Genomic DNA, 16,526 nt, shown 5'->3' on the forward strand with positions numbered 1-16,526 from the left:
AGATGATGCATGAGTCTGGAGTTTGTTTGCAGTGGCTAGAGGCCTTGGCCCATTTTCTCTCACTGTTTCTCTCTCTCTCTCTCTCTCTCTCTCTCTCTCTCTCAGATAAATAAATTAAATTTAAAATTTAAAAAGAAGGTTTTTGTTTGTCTGGCATGCTTCTAGTAATATGAGACTCACCTGAGACAGCCATGCTCAGTGTGTGTACTCTGGTATTTCCCTCCCAATTCAATATCATTCCTACTTTTGGTGAGAGACACCATTTTTGGCCAATACAGCATGCATAGTGTTCTCTTTCAGGTTTCCTCAAAACTGGTGAGGATGACCCAGTTCACCTTGCCCTGCCTGGTCACCCTCAGAGTCAGCTTGCTCCCCACATGCACTTTCTACTTTTCAACACAAGCTGGAGCCTGGAGTTGATCAACTCCAGAGACTTTTTTTTTTTGGTCTTCTTTACAGTCACCATCTCCTCACGGACTGGAGATCCCCCAACCAAAGTCAACCACCACAATGGCCAGAGAGTAAGAAAAAACTAAAGGGTTGTTTTAATGGTATTGCCATCTGAAGGAAGGGTTCCAAAATTTTGGTAGGTTCAAGAAGGCTTCGTTCTCTCTCCTCTCATTCTCCTCTTTTCTTCCTCCTCTCCTTTTGCAATTCAGTCTTTCTCTATTATCCTCTTACTCATGAGCTTGTCAAGTGATTCTCCCTCCCACCCCAGCCTGCCCAGTAGCTGGAGCTATGGGTGGATATTATGGCCTGGCTGAGATCAGTATTTTTATTTTATTTTTATTTATATTTATTTATTTGAGAGAAGGAAAGAGGCGGTATGTGTGTGTTTGTGTGTGTGAGAGAGAGAGAGAGAAAGAGAGAGAGAGAGAGAGAGAGAATAGGCTTATGCCAGAGCTTCCAGCCACTGCAAATGAACTTCAGATGCATATGTCACCTTGCACATCTGGCTTATGTGGGTAATGGAGAATCGAACCGAGGTCCTTTGGCTTTACAGGCAAGTGATTTAACCACTGTGCCATCTCTCCAGCCCTGAGCTCAATATTTTACTAATATCACCACATGCACTTTGATCTCATGCCCATTCTTAGTCTGCTATCCACATTTTGGGCAACACTACTTTAGATAATTGTTAGGAAAAGACATCCAATTTAAAAGAAACTAAGGTTTGATTAATAAAGACAGAGGGGATGGGTAATCAAAACTAAAGGTGGCCCAGTCATGGTGGTACATAGTGGCCTTTAATCCCAGCATTGAGGAGGTAGAGGTAGGAGGATCAAGGCCACCCTGAGACTATGCAGTTCCAGGTCAGCCTGGACTAGAGCAAGACCCTAACTTGAAAAACCAAAACAAACAAACAAACAAAACACCTAAAGATGTTATGAATAAGCCATTTGAAAACCTACTTCTTTGCTAACTAATAATACATAACTCAAAGAAGGGAGAGTATGGGCAGAAGTACCCTGTGGAGATGGATAATGATGTCTCCAAAGGTACAGAACATTTTAGTGCCGGGGGAGATACCTTTCAGAAAGTTGTTGGTCAAGGAGACCCCTGATGCTCCCTCCCAAATATTACAGGCTTTTTTCAAGGCTCTTGGTTGCTCACCAGAACTAGATGGTATGTCCCTACTGCTGAAGACTTCACATGTTTGGACTGGAGGTTACTGAGAAATCAAGTTGGAGCCGAGCTGGAAGCTCCTTCCTTGTTGTCTATCAAGATGCTGGAAAGGGACTGAAGAAATAGCTTAGCAGTTAAGGCACTTGCCTGTGAAACCTAAGAACCTAGATTTGATTCCCCAGGACCCACAACAGCCAGGCCAAATGTATTAACTGGTGCAATGGTGGCAGGTCTGTTATATAGGAAACTAATTGCCCTATGGACTTGAGGCTGTTGCACGGGAGGGAATTCATGCCTGATGCTGAAAACCTAATCAAAAGCCTATGGCTGAGGTAGTCATAAGCCATATGGAGAAAACTACTGTTGTCTGAATAAATAGATACATTATGCCTACCAGACTGCCCTATAAATACTTGTGTTTATGTCCACATATTAATGGTACTCTCATGTTTGGTTAGAGAAGCTTCTCTTTTCAGATGGCAGTGACCACTAGGGAGACTGAAAACTCATCAAAGTGCTGAGAATAAATGACAATGGTATGTCCAGTACCAAGTAAGGCATCTGTATCAAACCCTCTCCAAGGCTTAGGAACCATTGTGGAAGAGGTTGTATTAAAATGGAAAAGTCAAAGAAAGGGGAGGAATGCTTTGTAATACTGTCTTCCAGACACAAAGTGGCCTTGGTATTCATGACCTCACAGTGGCTGATACTACCTACACAAGACCTGCATAATCAAACTGAAAAAGAAAAACTAGTTGGAAGGAATAAAGGATTCAGTATAAGGGAAATAGGGAAAGGGTAAAAGGAAGGGTGGTGAGAGAGGATTATTATCATGTTATATTGTTTGTATGTATGAAAGATGTCAATAAAAAGTTTTAAAAAATACTATATGGAGACCAGGCTGGCCTTGAACATATAGTAATGGTCTGCCCTCTACATCCTTGATGCTCTAAATGCCTACTTAGTCTTTGCCAATCTGATTGGGAAAATGTGAAATGTTTTCAATTATTATTTTTAATTTTGTTTTTTTAAGGGACAGGTCTTGCTCTAGCCCAGGTTGACCTGGAATTCACTATGTAGTCTCAGGATGGCCTTGAACTCACAGATATCCTCCTATGTCTGCCTCCCAAGTGCTGGGAGGCGTGCACTACCATACCTGAAAGTTTATTCTTTAATCCCAGCACTTGGGAGGCAGAGGTAGAAGGATTGTGGTGACTCTGAGGCCACCATGAGACAGCATAGTGAATTTCAGGTCAGCCTAGACTAGAGTGAGACCCTACCTCACCCCCAAATTTATTTATTTATGAAAATAGAGAGAGAGTGGGTATGTCAGGGCCTCCCATCTCTGAAAACAGACTTCAAATGTATGTGCCACTCTGTATATCTGGCATCAAAGGGCACCAAGTGATCAAACCCAGCTGTCAGGCCTCACAAGCAAGCACCCTCAACCATGAACCATCTCCATAGCCATCATTCTTTTTTATTATTATATTGTAGTCCATTAGATTAATTATCTGCTCTCTGATTGATGGACATTTGAGTTGTCTTTAGTTTTGACTCTAATGAATAAAGTAGCTATGAGTATACTTGTATATGCTTTCCATTGGGTGTATATCCTCATTTCTCTTGTCTATACGCTGGAAGTAGAATTGCTGAGTCAAACAAAATGTAAGTGGCTAAGAGATAGGTGAAAGAAAAATGCTAGCTGGGCATGGTGGTGCATACCTTTAATCTCAGCACTAAGGAGGCAGATGTAGGAGGATCACTGTGAGTTTGAGACCACCCTGAGACTATATAGTGAATGCTAGGTCAGCTTGGGCTAGAGTGAGACCCTACCTCAAAAAAAAAAAAAAATTCTCGGTCACTGTTTAGAATGGCTGTCAACAAAGACAGAAAGAGAACAAACATTGGGGAAGATGCGGAGCAAAGGGAATTTGTGTAGTGTTGTTGAGAATGTAATATAATATAGCCTTCAAGGCAAACAGTATGGAGTTTCCTCAAAACAACAACAATAGGGCCGGAGAGATGGTTTAGCAGTTAAGCGCTTGCCTGTGAAGCCTAAGGACCCTGGTCTGAGGCTCTATTCCCCAGGACCCACGTTAGCCAGATGCACAAGGGGGCACATGCATCTGGAGTTCGTTTGCAGTGGCTGGAGGCCCTGGCATGCCAATTGTCTCTCTCTCTCTCTCTCTCTCTCTCTCTGCCTCTTTCTCTGTCACTCTCAAATAAATAAATAAAAATAAAAATAAAATGAAAACAGCTAGGCAAGGTCTATACATGTCTATAATCCTATCCCAGGAGGCTGAGGCAGGAGGATCATGAGTTTGAGACCTGTCTGGGCCACACAGGAAGATTTTACCTCAAACAAACAAACACCACTAAGTAAAGAATGACCATGCAATCTAGAAATCCCAGGTCTTGGTTGTGGTGGCTAATTTTCATTGCCAACTAGAATGGATTTGAAATCACCTAGGACAAGATGAGGCACACCTTTAGATGTGTCTGGGAAGGCATTTGCAGAGAGGAGTAACTGAAGGCTAAGATCATCTTTGAGTGTGGGTGGCACCATCCATGGGCTGGGTGCCTGTATGGAACAAAAAGGGACCCAAGAGAAAGCCAGTCCCTTGCCAGTATTCCCCTTTCCTTTGCTTCCTGGCCGATGATCTGAACTGAGCTGCTCTGTCCTGCCTTCCCCACCATGATGGACTGAGCCTTCTGAAACCATGATCCAAACAAATCTTTTCTCTCTTGATTTGTTTCTGTCATGTATTTTGAGCACAGCAATGACGAAAATAACTAAGACATGAATACATATCCGAAGGAAATCAGATCAGTATGTCAAAGGGCAATCTGCAATCCCAAATTGACTATAGCACTAGTCACAATAGCTGACACATGGAATCAATTTACATGTCCATTCACAGATTAATGAATAAAGAAAATGTGGCCCATGAATATAAAGTGGATGTGTGTGCTCCACATACTTTCCAATAGTCAGGATTTTCAGTCTTTTAAATTGTAAACTTCTTCGTGGATATGTGATGATATTCTGTGGTTTTTAAATTAATTTTCTTGATGAATAATGATGTTTGGTCTGGGAAGATTGGCTTAACAGTTAAAGGTGCTTGTTTGTAAGCCTGTCAGCCTAAGTTCAATTCTCTCACATCCACAGAAAGTTGGATGTACTTCTATGATCCCAACGCACCTATGGCATTGGGAAACAGAGCCAGGAGAATCCAGAAGCATGTGGGCCAGTTAGTCTGGCACATGCGAAGTGGCAAAATGAGAGATCCTATGTCAAAAAGAAGATGAAAGGAGAACACAAACACCTCAAGGTTGTTCTCTGATATCCATATGTGCATATCTCCCCCATACCCCACACACATCATACATATAAGTAAAAATTAAAAACAATGATGCTGCCCTTTTTTTTAGGCATAATGTCCATTTAGACAGTGACTTTATGTGATGTTTATTCAAGCCTGATGATCACTTTTTTATGTGTATGTGTGTGGGATGGGGTGTGTATGCATGTTTGTGTGTGTGTGGACACACATGTGGGTGGGTGTGCATGTGTGTGTGAGTGGCTAGGCCAGAGGTTCACTGGTTTCTTCCTTGATCACTCTCCATTTATTTATTGAGGCAGGGGCTCTCACTTGGTCCCAGAGCTCAGTGATTCAGCTAGTCTAGCTAGCTAGCTTGCCCCTGTCTCTATGTTCTGAGTACTGGGATTACAGGCCATCACACCATATCAAGATTGATGTTGGTTCTGGGATCTGAACTCAGGTTCTCACACCTGTGAGGCAAGTGCCTATTCCATTGAGCCATCCCCAGACCCTTGTGATCATTCCTTCTTTTCATTTTCTCTTTTCTTTTCCTTACCCCTCCTTCTCTCCCTTTTCCTTCCTTCCTTCCTTCCTTCCTTCCTTCCTTCCTTCCTTCCTTCCTTCCTTCCTTCTTTCTTTCTTTCTTTCTTTCTTTCTTTCTTTCTTTCTCTCTTCCTTTCTTTCTGCTTTTTCCTGAAGCAAATTTTCACTGTAGCTCAGGCCGACCTGAAATTCACTCTGTAGCTCCATGCTGGCCTTGAACTCAGGGTGATTCTCCTATCTCAGCTTCCTGAGTTCTGGAATTAAAGGCATGTGCCACTACACCTGGCTTGTAATCATTCTGTTTTATATATATATATGTATATGTATATATATATGTATATGTATATTCTGAACAGAAACTTTGTCAGATAGAAAGATGGGTAGATAGATGATAGATAGATAGATAGATACTTGCTTGTAAAGCTTGATTCCTGGGTTCAATGCCCTTGCCACCCAAGCAAAGCTATATAGATACTTGTTTGCTGCAGCAAAAGACCCTGGCATACACACACACATGCACGTGTGCACATGAGCAAATAACTAACATTTTTAAAAGAGATAGATAGGCCTGGAGCAATGGCTTAGCAGTTAAAGGCACTTGTCTATGAAGCCTAAGGAACCAGGTTCAAGTCCCAAGGACCCATGTAAGCCAGATGTACAAGGTGGCACATGTGTCTGGAAATCATTTGCAGTGGCTAAAGCCATAATGTTCCATTCTCTCTCTTTCTCTCTGTCTGATTTTCTCTCTCTCTAATAAATAAATAAATATTTTTAAAAGATAGATGTTGGAAAAATATTGTCTCTGACTTCAACCTCTTCACTCTTATTGATTTTTTAAAAAAAATCTTTATATATTAACTGTGTGTGTGTGAGAGAGAGAGAGAGAGAGAGAGAGAGAGAGAGAGAGAGAGAGAGAGAGGGAGAGCATGCCAAGGTCTCTTTACTGCAAATAAATGAATGCACCAGTTTTGCACCTGACTTTACATAGGTGGCTGGGGAGTTGAACTTGGGCCAGCAGGCTTTGCAAGTGCTTTCAACTGCTGAGCCATCTCTTCAGCTCCCATTATTTATTTATTTATTTATTTATTTAGTTAGTTAGTTAGTTAGTTAGTTTTTTTGAGGTAGGGTATCACTCTAGCCCAGGCTGGCCTAGAATTCACTATGGAGTTTCAGGGTGGCCTCAAACTCATGGCGATCCTTCTACCTCTGCCTCCCAAGTGCTGGGATTAAAGGCGTGTGCCACCACACCCAGCCCCATTATTATTTTTAAGTTTTTAATTTTATTTATTAAAGACAGAGAGAATGAATGAAAGAGATAGAAAGAGAGGGAACAGGTGCATCAGGGCCTTTAGGCACTGCAAATGAACACCATATGCGTGTGCCACCACAGGCATCTGGCTTACTTGGGACCTGGAGACTCAATTCTAGGTCCTGAGGCTTTGCAGGCAAGCATCTCAGCTGCTAAGCCATCTCTCCAACAGCCCCCCCTTTTTTTTTGGTTTTTCAAGGTAGGGTCTCACTCTAGTCCAGGCTGACCTGGAATTCACTCTGTAGTCTCAGGGTAGCCTCGAACTCTCAGTGATCCTCCTACTTCTACCTCTCAATTAAAGGCATGTACCACCACGCCCACTCAACCCCCATTATTATTTTGTGATAGGGTCTCATGAAGCCCACACTGGCCTCTAATCCACTATGTAGGCAAGGATGACCTTGAACTTCTGGTCCTCCTTTTCCATCCCAAAGTGTTGGGATCATAGACATTGCTGCAGTTACTTTCACATGGCTGAACAAACACCTGACCAGAAGCAGTTTATAGTAGGAAAGGGTTTATTTCAGAATCCAGGAGAAATTCCATCAAGGTGGAAGAAGATGGCTCACTCCAGCATCCACAGCAGGAAGAGGAAAAACCAACACCAGCAAGCACAAATAGCCAGAGCTCACACTGGCTCTGAGCACCCTTTGGGGCTGGATTCAAAGATCTGCCTCCACTGACACCTCCAGCAAGCTGCTGGACATAGGTAGTGTAACCTTAATCAAAGATCCCTGAGTCTGTGGGGGGCACACACTCACATTCAAACCACTGCAGTCACGTACCACCATGCCTAGGTTCATATAATGTGGCGATCAAACCTAGAGTGTCATGTGTGGTAGGCAAGCACTACCAACTAAGCTACAGCCCCAGCTGAATTCCTAATTTTCTGAGATGATTTTGCTTTATCAAAGGCTTTTTCTACAGTTATTAAGATAACCAGGCCTGGATTGGTCTCATTTGTATAGTACTTGCCTCTTACCCTATCATGTATAGGGCCCTGGACTCTATCCATAGCACTAAAAACAAAACAAAAGATATAGTTTTCCCCAGGCAAACCATACTTGGTGATATATGTTTTACAGCTCCATATCCAATTAGTTAGTTTATTTGTAGTTTTTATAATATTGAAATTCACTATAGCATTATAATATAAATTATATAATTTGTACATTTTTTTTGTTTTTTTGTTTTTTTTTTTTGGTTTTTCGAGGTAGGGTCTCACTCTAGCCCAGGCTGACCTGGAATTAACTATGTAGTCTCAGGGTGGCCTTGAACTCACGGCGATCCTCCTATCTCTGCCTCCCAAGTGCTGGGATTAAAGGCGTGCGCCACCACGTCCGGCTGTACATTTTTTTGATGTACATGTAAGCCAGATACAAAAGGTAACACATGTTTCTGGAGCTCATTTGGAGCTGCTGAAAGCCCTTGCATGCTCATTCTGTCTCTATCTGCCTTGTTCTCTCACACACTCTCTCAAATAAATCCAGGCAAATTAGAAAATATTTTTTTTGTGTGTGTGTGTTCTTGTCTGTGAGTGAAAGCTTACACATGCCACAGTGTGCATGTGGAGGTCAGAAAATAACTTTTGAAGCAGGGTCTCTCATTGTTCACTGTTCCTTCTATGAGCTTCCAGGTAATTCTGTCTGTGTCTACCTTCACACCTTAGATGCAATGGGATTACAGAGGCTAGCCACAGATTCTGGCTTTTACATGGGGTCTGCAGATCTCAGCTAAGATGGTCAGAGTTTCCTGGAAAGTGTTTTATCCACCTAGCCATGTATCCAGCCCCATATTAGCTCCATGAATAGTGTTTTGATGTGGCTTTCTTTCAGTTCTGGAACATTCAAGTTATCTGTACCTTTATGTTTCAATTTTATCTTCTCCCTCTCCTCTTCCTCTTCCTCTTCTTCTTCTTCTTCTTCTTCTTCTTCTTTTTTTTTTTTTTTTTTAGGTAGGGTCTCACTCTAGCCCAGGCTGACCTGGAATTCACTATGTATTCTCAGGGTGGTCTCAAACTCACGTGTTGGCAGAAAGTTGGGTCTTTAGAAATACTTTTTTTTTTTTGGTTTTTCAAGGTATGGTCTCACTGTAGCCCAGACAGACCTAGAATCCTCTCAGGGTGGCCTCGATCTCATGGCACCCCTACCTTTGCCTCCTGAGTGCTAGGATTAAAGACGAGTGCCACCAGGCCTGGCAACATTTAACTTTATATATATCATCTTCATTATCCATTCATCAAACAATGAGCATCTGGGTTGATTCCAGTTCTTAGCTATTGTGAATAGAGCAGCTATAAACATGGTTGAGCAAATATTTCTGAAGTGAAGAGTGGAGCCTTTAGGGTAGATGGCCAGTAGAGGAATAGCTGGGTCAGTTGGCAGCTCTATTTTCATCTTTTCAGGAGTCTTCATACTGATTTCCATGGTGGTTGTACAAGTTTGCACTCCCACCAGCAGTGAATGAGGGTTTCTCTTTCCCCAAATCCTAGCCAACATTTGTTGTCATTTGATTTAATGATTGACATCCTGACTGGAGTAATGTGGAATCTCATAGTTGTTTTAATTTGTATTTCCCTGATGGTTAAAGATGTTGAACATTTTCGTAGGTGGGCATTAGCCATTTGTATTTCTTCCTTTGAGAATTCCCTGTTCAGTTCTCTGCCCTGCTTTTTGAGTGGGTTGTTTGGTGTTTTTTTTTTTTAATTGTTTATTGTTTTGAGTTCCTTATAGATTCTAAATGTTAGGCCTCTGTCAGTGGAATAGCTGGCAAAGATTTTCTCCCATTCTGTGGTAGTCTGTTGGCTCTGTTTATGGTATGTTTGTTTGTACTACAGCTTTTCAGTTTTATGAGATCCCACTAGTTGAGTGATAGTTTAATTTCCTGGGCTACTAGGGTATTGTTCAAGAAGACTTTTGCTACTCCTATGTTGTGGAGAGTTCTCCCTATTTTTTTCTTCTAGTCATTTGATGGTTTCAGGTCTTATATTGAGGTCTTTAATCCACTTGGAGTTGGCATTTGTACATGGTGAGAGGAATGGGTCTAGTTTCATTTTTCAATGTGTGTTTATCCAATTTGTCCAGTGCCATTTGATGAAGGTGCTGTCTTTCCTCCAGTGTATGATGTTGGGTACTTTGTCAAAAATCAAGTAGCTGTAGTTACTTGAACTAAGGCCTGAGTCTTAAATTCTGTTCCATTGATCTATATATCTGTTGTTATGCCAGTACCGTGCTGTTTTAGCTACTATAGCTTTGTAGTATAGCTTTAAATAGGTGTGATGATACCTCCAGAGGTGTACCTTTTGCTGAGGATATATTTAGATACACAATGCCTGCAGTTTCAGGTGATTTCTGTCCATCATCGTCTGGAAGGTAACATGAAGCAGCAAGAAGGAAGTAGAGAATAAGATCAGGCTATTATCCTCCAAGGTCTGCTCCCAGTAACTCACTTGCACCAGCCAGGGCCCATGTTCCAAAGGTCCCACAACCTCCCAAACTGTGCCACTAGCTAAGGACCTCCTGTTTATATATATAAGCCTTGGGAACATTTCACATTCAAACCATGGCAATCTTCACTTCACTTAAAAATGTATTTATTGGGCTGGAGAGATGGCTTAGCGGTTAAGCACTTGCCTATGAAGTCTAAGGACCCCGGTTCGAGGCTCGGTTCCCCAGGTCCCACGTTAGCCAGATGCGCAAGGGGGCGCACGCGTCTGGAGTTCGTTTGCAGAGGCTGGAAGCCCTGGCGCGCCCATTCTCTCTCTCCCTCTATCTGTCCTTCTCACTGTGTCTGTCGCTCTCAAATAAATAAATTTTTTAAAAAATGTATTTACTTATTGGGGGAGGGGAAGAGATAGAGAATGGGCATGACAGGGCCTCTAGCCAATGCAAATGAATTCCAGATGCATGTGCCACCTTGTGCATCCGGCTTTGTGCGGGCACTAGGGAATTGAACCTTGGTCCTTTGGCTTTGCAGTGAAGTGTCTTAACCACCAAGCCATCTCTCCTGCCTTCCACTTAAGTTTGTTTTTTAAAAAACATTTTATTTATCTATTTTATTTGTTTATTTGAGACAGAGAAAGGGGGGGTGAGAATGGGTGTGCTAGGGTCTCCAGCCACTGCAAAGGAACTCTAGATGCATGTACCATCATGTGCATCTGGCTTACATGGGACCTGGAGAATTGAACCTGAGTCTTTAGGCTTTGCTGTCATATGCCTTAACCACTAAGCAATCTCTCCAGTCCTCCACTTAAGTTTTATTGTTTTTTTTTTTTTTTTTTTGTAGGCAGGGTCTCACTCTAGCTCAAGCTGACCTGGAATTTACTATGTAGTCTCAAGGTGGCCTCGAACTCATGATGATTCACCTACCTCTGCCTCCCAAGTGCTGGGATTAAAGGTGTGTGCCACCATGCCCAGCTCTTATTAACATCTTTTAACATCATCCTTTTAGCAATCACAAAATAATGTATTTAAAATATTAAGTCCTCCCATTAAATAACATAGTATTTTTTGTGTGTATTCAGGTCATGTTAAGCCTGTGGGAAATTAAATTCTGTCTTTACAGAAATATATGTTTATCCAGAACCCTAGATTGCAACCTTATATGGGAATCAGGTCCTTACAAATAGACTTAAGGGAAAAGGCTGGAGATGAGATTATATGAGGTAAGTGTGGTACCCTTATGAGACTGAAGGACACACAGAGAGAGGTACAGAAAAGGCGGCCATGTGAAGACAAAAATACAGACTGGGGCTATGTACTAAAACCAAGGGATTCCAGGAATTACCAGGACCACTATAAGTGAGGACAGTGGTATGGATTGGTGGTGTCCTCAAGAGTGTCCATAAAAAGAAAGTCAGTAGACATCTTCCTCCAGTTGGGACTGGGTCTCATTCTGTGAGTAGATATTATTTCATTCTTAGTCCTATCAATTCCAGGTCATTTGTTATGGCAAGCTGTAAGAATTCTATACATACACACACACACAAAAGAATTCTATACAAAGTCCCCAGGAAAGTTCTAGAACTTATTAATGTAAATTTAGAACATTTCTTATTTAATTTGTTCCTAGGTATTTTATAGTTTCAAATGCTATTATGAATACAATGTTTAGGGTTTTTTTTTTGTTGTTGTTGTTTGCTTTTATTTTTCAAGGTAGGGTCTCACTCTAGCCCAAGCTGACCTGTAATTAACTATATAGTCTCAGGTTGTCCTCGAACTCATGGCGATCCTCCTACTTCTGCCTCGCAAATGTTAGGACTAAAGGTGTGTGCCACCACACATGGCTTATTTGTTTTTTGTTTGAGATAGAGTCTTCATATACAGCCCTGACTACTCTGGAACTTGTGATGTAGACCAGGGTAGCCCAAGCTTCCCCTATCCTCCTGAGTCATGTCTTGAATTAGAGGCATGGGCTAGCATCTCTAGCATGAATTAAAACTTTAAACTCCCCCCCCCCCATTTGATACTACTTGGGACCTAGAAAAGCAACGTTTCCTGGTGTTGATTGGAAATCAAACCAAGGGACTCATAGGCATACCTGAGCCCCAGGCTATTATTAATCTGGCTGCTGCTGTTTCCCCCCCTCCTCCTCCCCCCCCCTCCCCCTCCTCCTCCTCCTCCTCCTCCTCCTTTTGGTTTTTCGAGGTAGGGTCTCACTCTAGCTCAGGCTGACCTGAAATTCACTATGTAGTCTCAGGGTGGCCTCGAACTCACAGTGATCCTCCTACTTCTGCCTCTTGAGTGCTAGGATTAAACGCATGTGCCACCACCCCATGATTGGAAAAGACCTATGCTACCATAACTAAACTGGAGATTTCCCCCCTACGAATGGCTGTTCAATGACTTCCACTTTCTCTCTCCCTCCCTCCCTCTTTCCCTGCCTCCATTCATTTGTTTATTTTTGAGACAGAGTCTCACTAAACAGCTTCTTGAGCACTGGGATTACAGATGTGTATGCACATGTCTGGTGAGCAATTTCTAAATTCCAAGATTTTATGTATATATCTCACAGCAAACTGGAATTATTTTAACTTTGCGATGTTTTTTGTTCATGGTTAGTTTTTTTTAAGTTTATTTGCCTCTGTGCATGTGAGTGTGTGTGAGTGTGTCTGCGTGTGTGTGCGTGCGTGCGTGTGCATGTGTGTGTGTCTATGGGCATCCTGGTGCACATGCAGAGGTCAGAGGACAACCTGGAGGCATCTGTGCTCTTCTTTAACCTTTGATACAGAGTCTCTTGTCCCTGAAAACTCCACACTCTGCTTCCCATAGGTGCATTGGGATCACAGACACATGTGTCATTTTGTATCTGGCTTTATATGGCTGCCCATTAATCCAAGTGGCACTGGAAAGCTTTGCAAGCAAGCGCCTTTAACTGGTGAGTTATCCCCTCAGCCCCTCACTGTTAGTTTTTGATACTATTTACATCTTTCTTGTAACCATCATATTAAAATTTTCATGCTTTCTCACTGTGTCCACCTGTCTTGCATCTCACGTGGCAATCCGATCTCTGAAGTTGGTTCATGTAGTAACACCTTCCCTAATAAAGCCTTAAGTATGTTCTCTTTCTCCATGAGAGGTCAACATGTGTCTAGGTATGAATCTCCCATTCTTGACAATTTAGCCTGTCCTTTAAAAAAAATTTTTTTTATTAAGTAGTAGAAACTTTGCATGGATGCATCATGTGTTGGTACCATTATTTCCCTTCTCTCTGTCCCCACTCCACTGAGGGTCCTCCCCAGTGGGCTTTCTGGCATTCACCATGGAGTTGTGGGTTACGTGTTGTGAGAGCAGCAGTCAGTCATTGTGGGAGGGGAGTCCTGTTCTTTATCTAATAACTCCTTTCAATCAGAAGTTTGACATCTCATGTCAATTCTGAGAGAGAATCTGTGATTTTACCATGCAGTTCCTTGCTGTTGCTGAAACTCCTGTTGGACAGATGTTTGTCTTTTAGCATTTTTACTTGCCTTGACATTTCTTCCATCATATTTTCTGTGCTTTAATTTTTTTCTCTATTCCAGGAGATTTCCTATACTTTCACTTACACTTTTTCTATTTGTCTTTTTGTTTTGATAGCTGTACTTTTAATTTCCATCAACTATTGGTTTCCAGTTGCTTCTTTTTCATGATAGTCTCTTCTGGTTTCATGGCTATATTATCTTCTCTTTTTGAACAGTGGGAATTCCTTGTGGCAATGTTTTATTAATCATATTTCCATGCTAGGTTGGTTCTTTTGATGTTTATTTTGATTATTCTCACTATGCCCCAGGTTTTACTGCTGGTCCATGGTCTCTTACTCATCTTTTTGTGAACCAAGGCTGTGTTTGATTTATATAAGTGATTCAGGGCGGGTTTTTTTTTTTTTTTTCTGCTCCTGAGTTAGAGCTAGGATTCACTTTTGGATATGTGAGAGGCAAGTGGTCAAGATAGGCCTTTTCCTGAATGCCAAATGAAACCAAGGTAGTCCTCCCTGGTACTTCAACCACCATCAGGAGTTCCTGTTTTGTATGAACACAGGACATCTGCCAAGTTCCTCAGAGATATTCTCACTTTGGCCTAGGAACCAAAACCACTGTTGAAAGATCCTAATGAAATTCACCCATGTTTGGAGCATGGGGATTGCGGGTGAGTGTGGTGACACATACCTGCAATTGCAACATTTGGTGGCTGAGGCAGGAGGATCGCGTGAGTTACAGACTAAGTAAGGAGACCCTGACTCAAATAAACAAAAAATAAAAAGAAAGAAAGAACCTTAGAATAGTAAAAACAAGCAATTGAATAGGGAAGGTGTATTCCTTAGAGGAAACTCAGCAGGTTTTGACTAACAAATTTGTTTTGTTTTGTTTGTTTATGATGATGGGAATCAAACTGGGGCCTCTTAGTTCCAGGTCTCATGTACACTAGGCAAGCACTTTCCTCCCGAGCTACATCACTAGCCCTTGTGTGGTTTGAAAATTAAGTTAAAAGCAGTAAGTATTGCACTTATTGGCAAATGAGATTAGCCACATTTTATGGGTGCACTTAGTAAATGGTGTAATCTCTGAGGTTAGGAATGAGGGGGAGTGTGAACCAGTGGACAGGTCTCCTTTAAACAACACTGCTGATCATTGTTTGAAAAGTTAAAGAGTGAAGGGTAAAGTCTTTCCAGCTACTGATGAATTAAGGCCCAGCTCCTAATTACTTCGAAGGCTTTTGTGAGTGCTGACAGGGAGAAGGGCTGCCAAATTGGCGCCTTCTAAACAGATCAAGATTTTCACCATATCCCATACATGGCTGGATTAGATGCAGATAAATCTCAACCACATCACTGCTGAAGGGATCATTCACTTCCTGTCTTTGCAGCGGGAGAAATGTCACTCCTAGACACAGATCAGGTGTTTAGTTTTCACGAATGCTGGAGTGATCACAGTACAGGGTGATCACATCATCCAGTTTCCCATCTGTGCGTCAGCTGTAATGTCTAATTTCCATTTCCTCTTTTCAATTGGCATCTTAACCTAGTCAGGGAGGTCTGATGGGCCTTTCTAGGGGATATTGTTACCTCCTTATTCTTACATAAGTGCCACAATTCCATTTGTAAGGAGAAATTCCACTGGGCTTGATCAATAACCTCAAAGAACTAAAGAAGAAGAGTGCCAGCTCTCTGACTTGAATATGTCTTCCATGGTTGTGATTTGTGTCCTTGTGTCAATTCGATTATCTATTATTAACATCTAAAATTGATTTTAAATGCAAAAGAATCAATGCAAGAGCTAAATGCTTAAATACCAGGACACTAATAAAAGAACAAGTCTTCCCTAATTGGATTATTCTTTGCTTTCAGCATTTTAGAAGGGAAAGCATATTTAAGAGAGATGAAAAATACGTTATTATTGTAAATTACAATATAATCAATTTGCTATGATCATAGAAATGACAGTCGTATGGGTGGGAGGGCTGTTGGTGGCATTTACTGGGTAAAAAGTAAAAAAAATAAACTAGCATTCAAACTTGAAAACATAATAGTAATGATATCAGATGATGTTTTTGAATATATCTGATTCTCTTATTTTATTTTTCTCACTTGCTCTTTAAAATGTGTGTGTGTGTGTATGTGTGTGTGTGTTTCAGTGTAGGGTTTTGCTCTAGCCCAGGCTGACCTGGAATTCACTATGTAGTCTCAGGGTGACCTTGAACTCATGGCAATCCTATCTCTGCCTCCTGAGTGCTGGGATTAAAGGCATGAGTCACCATGCCTGCCTTCAAAAAAATATACTTTTTTATTTTATAGAGAAACAGAGAAAGACAGGGTGTGGGTGCCACTACAAATGAACCCCAGACACATGCATCTGGCTTTACATTGGCTATTGGGGAATCAAACCCAGGACAACAGACTTTGCAAGTAAGTGCGTTTAAACCACTGAGCCATCTCCCCAGCCCCTTACTTACTCTTCATAACAACCATATGAAGTAAGTGCTAAGTAAGCCAAGAAGGCTCTGCCAACAGCCAAGTCACAAGTGGGCTGTAGGGGTACTGCACTGAAGAACAGCTCTACTTATTACAGATCAAGATGATAATCTAGAGCCCATGGTTAGTATGCCGTTAGTAGTTGAAATTAGATATGTATATGTAGAGAGAAAGACATATATTTTTTCCAGTCATCTGAGGATCAAACCTAAGGCCTTGTACATGCACTGTAACTAAGCTATATTCTCAGCACAATGTTGTATATTCCAAATATCTTG

Source organism: Jaculus jaculus, chromosome 7 (genome assembly GCF_020740685.1).
Source record: "Jaculus jaculus isolate mJacJac1 chromosome 7, mJacJac1.mat.Y.cur, whole genome shotgun sequence".
Classification (NCBI taxonomy): domain Eukaryota; kingdom Metazoa; phylum Chordata; class Mammalia; order Rodentia; family Dipodidae; genus Jaculus; species Jaculus jaculus.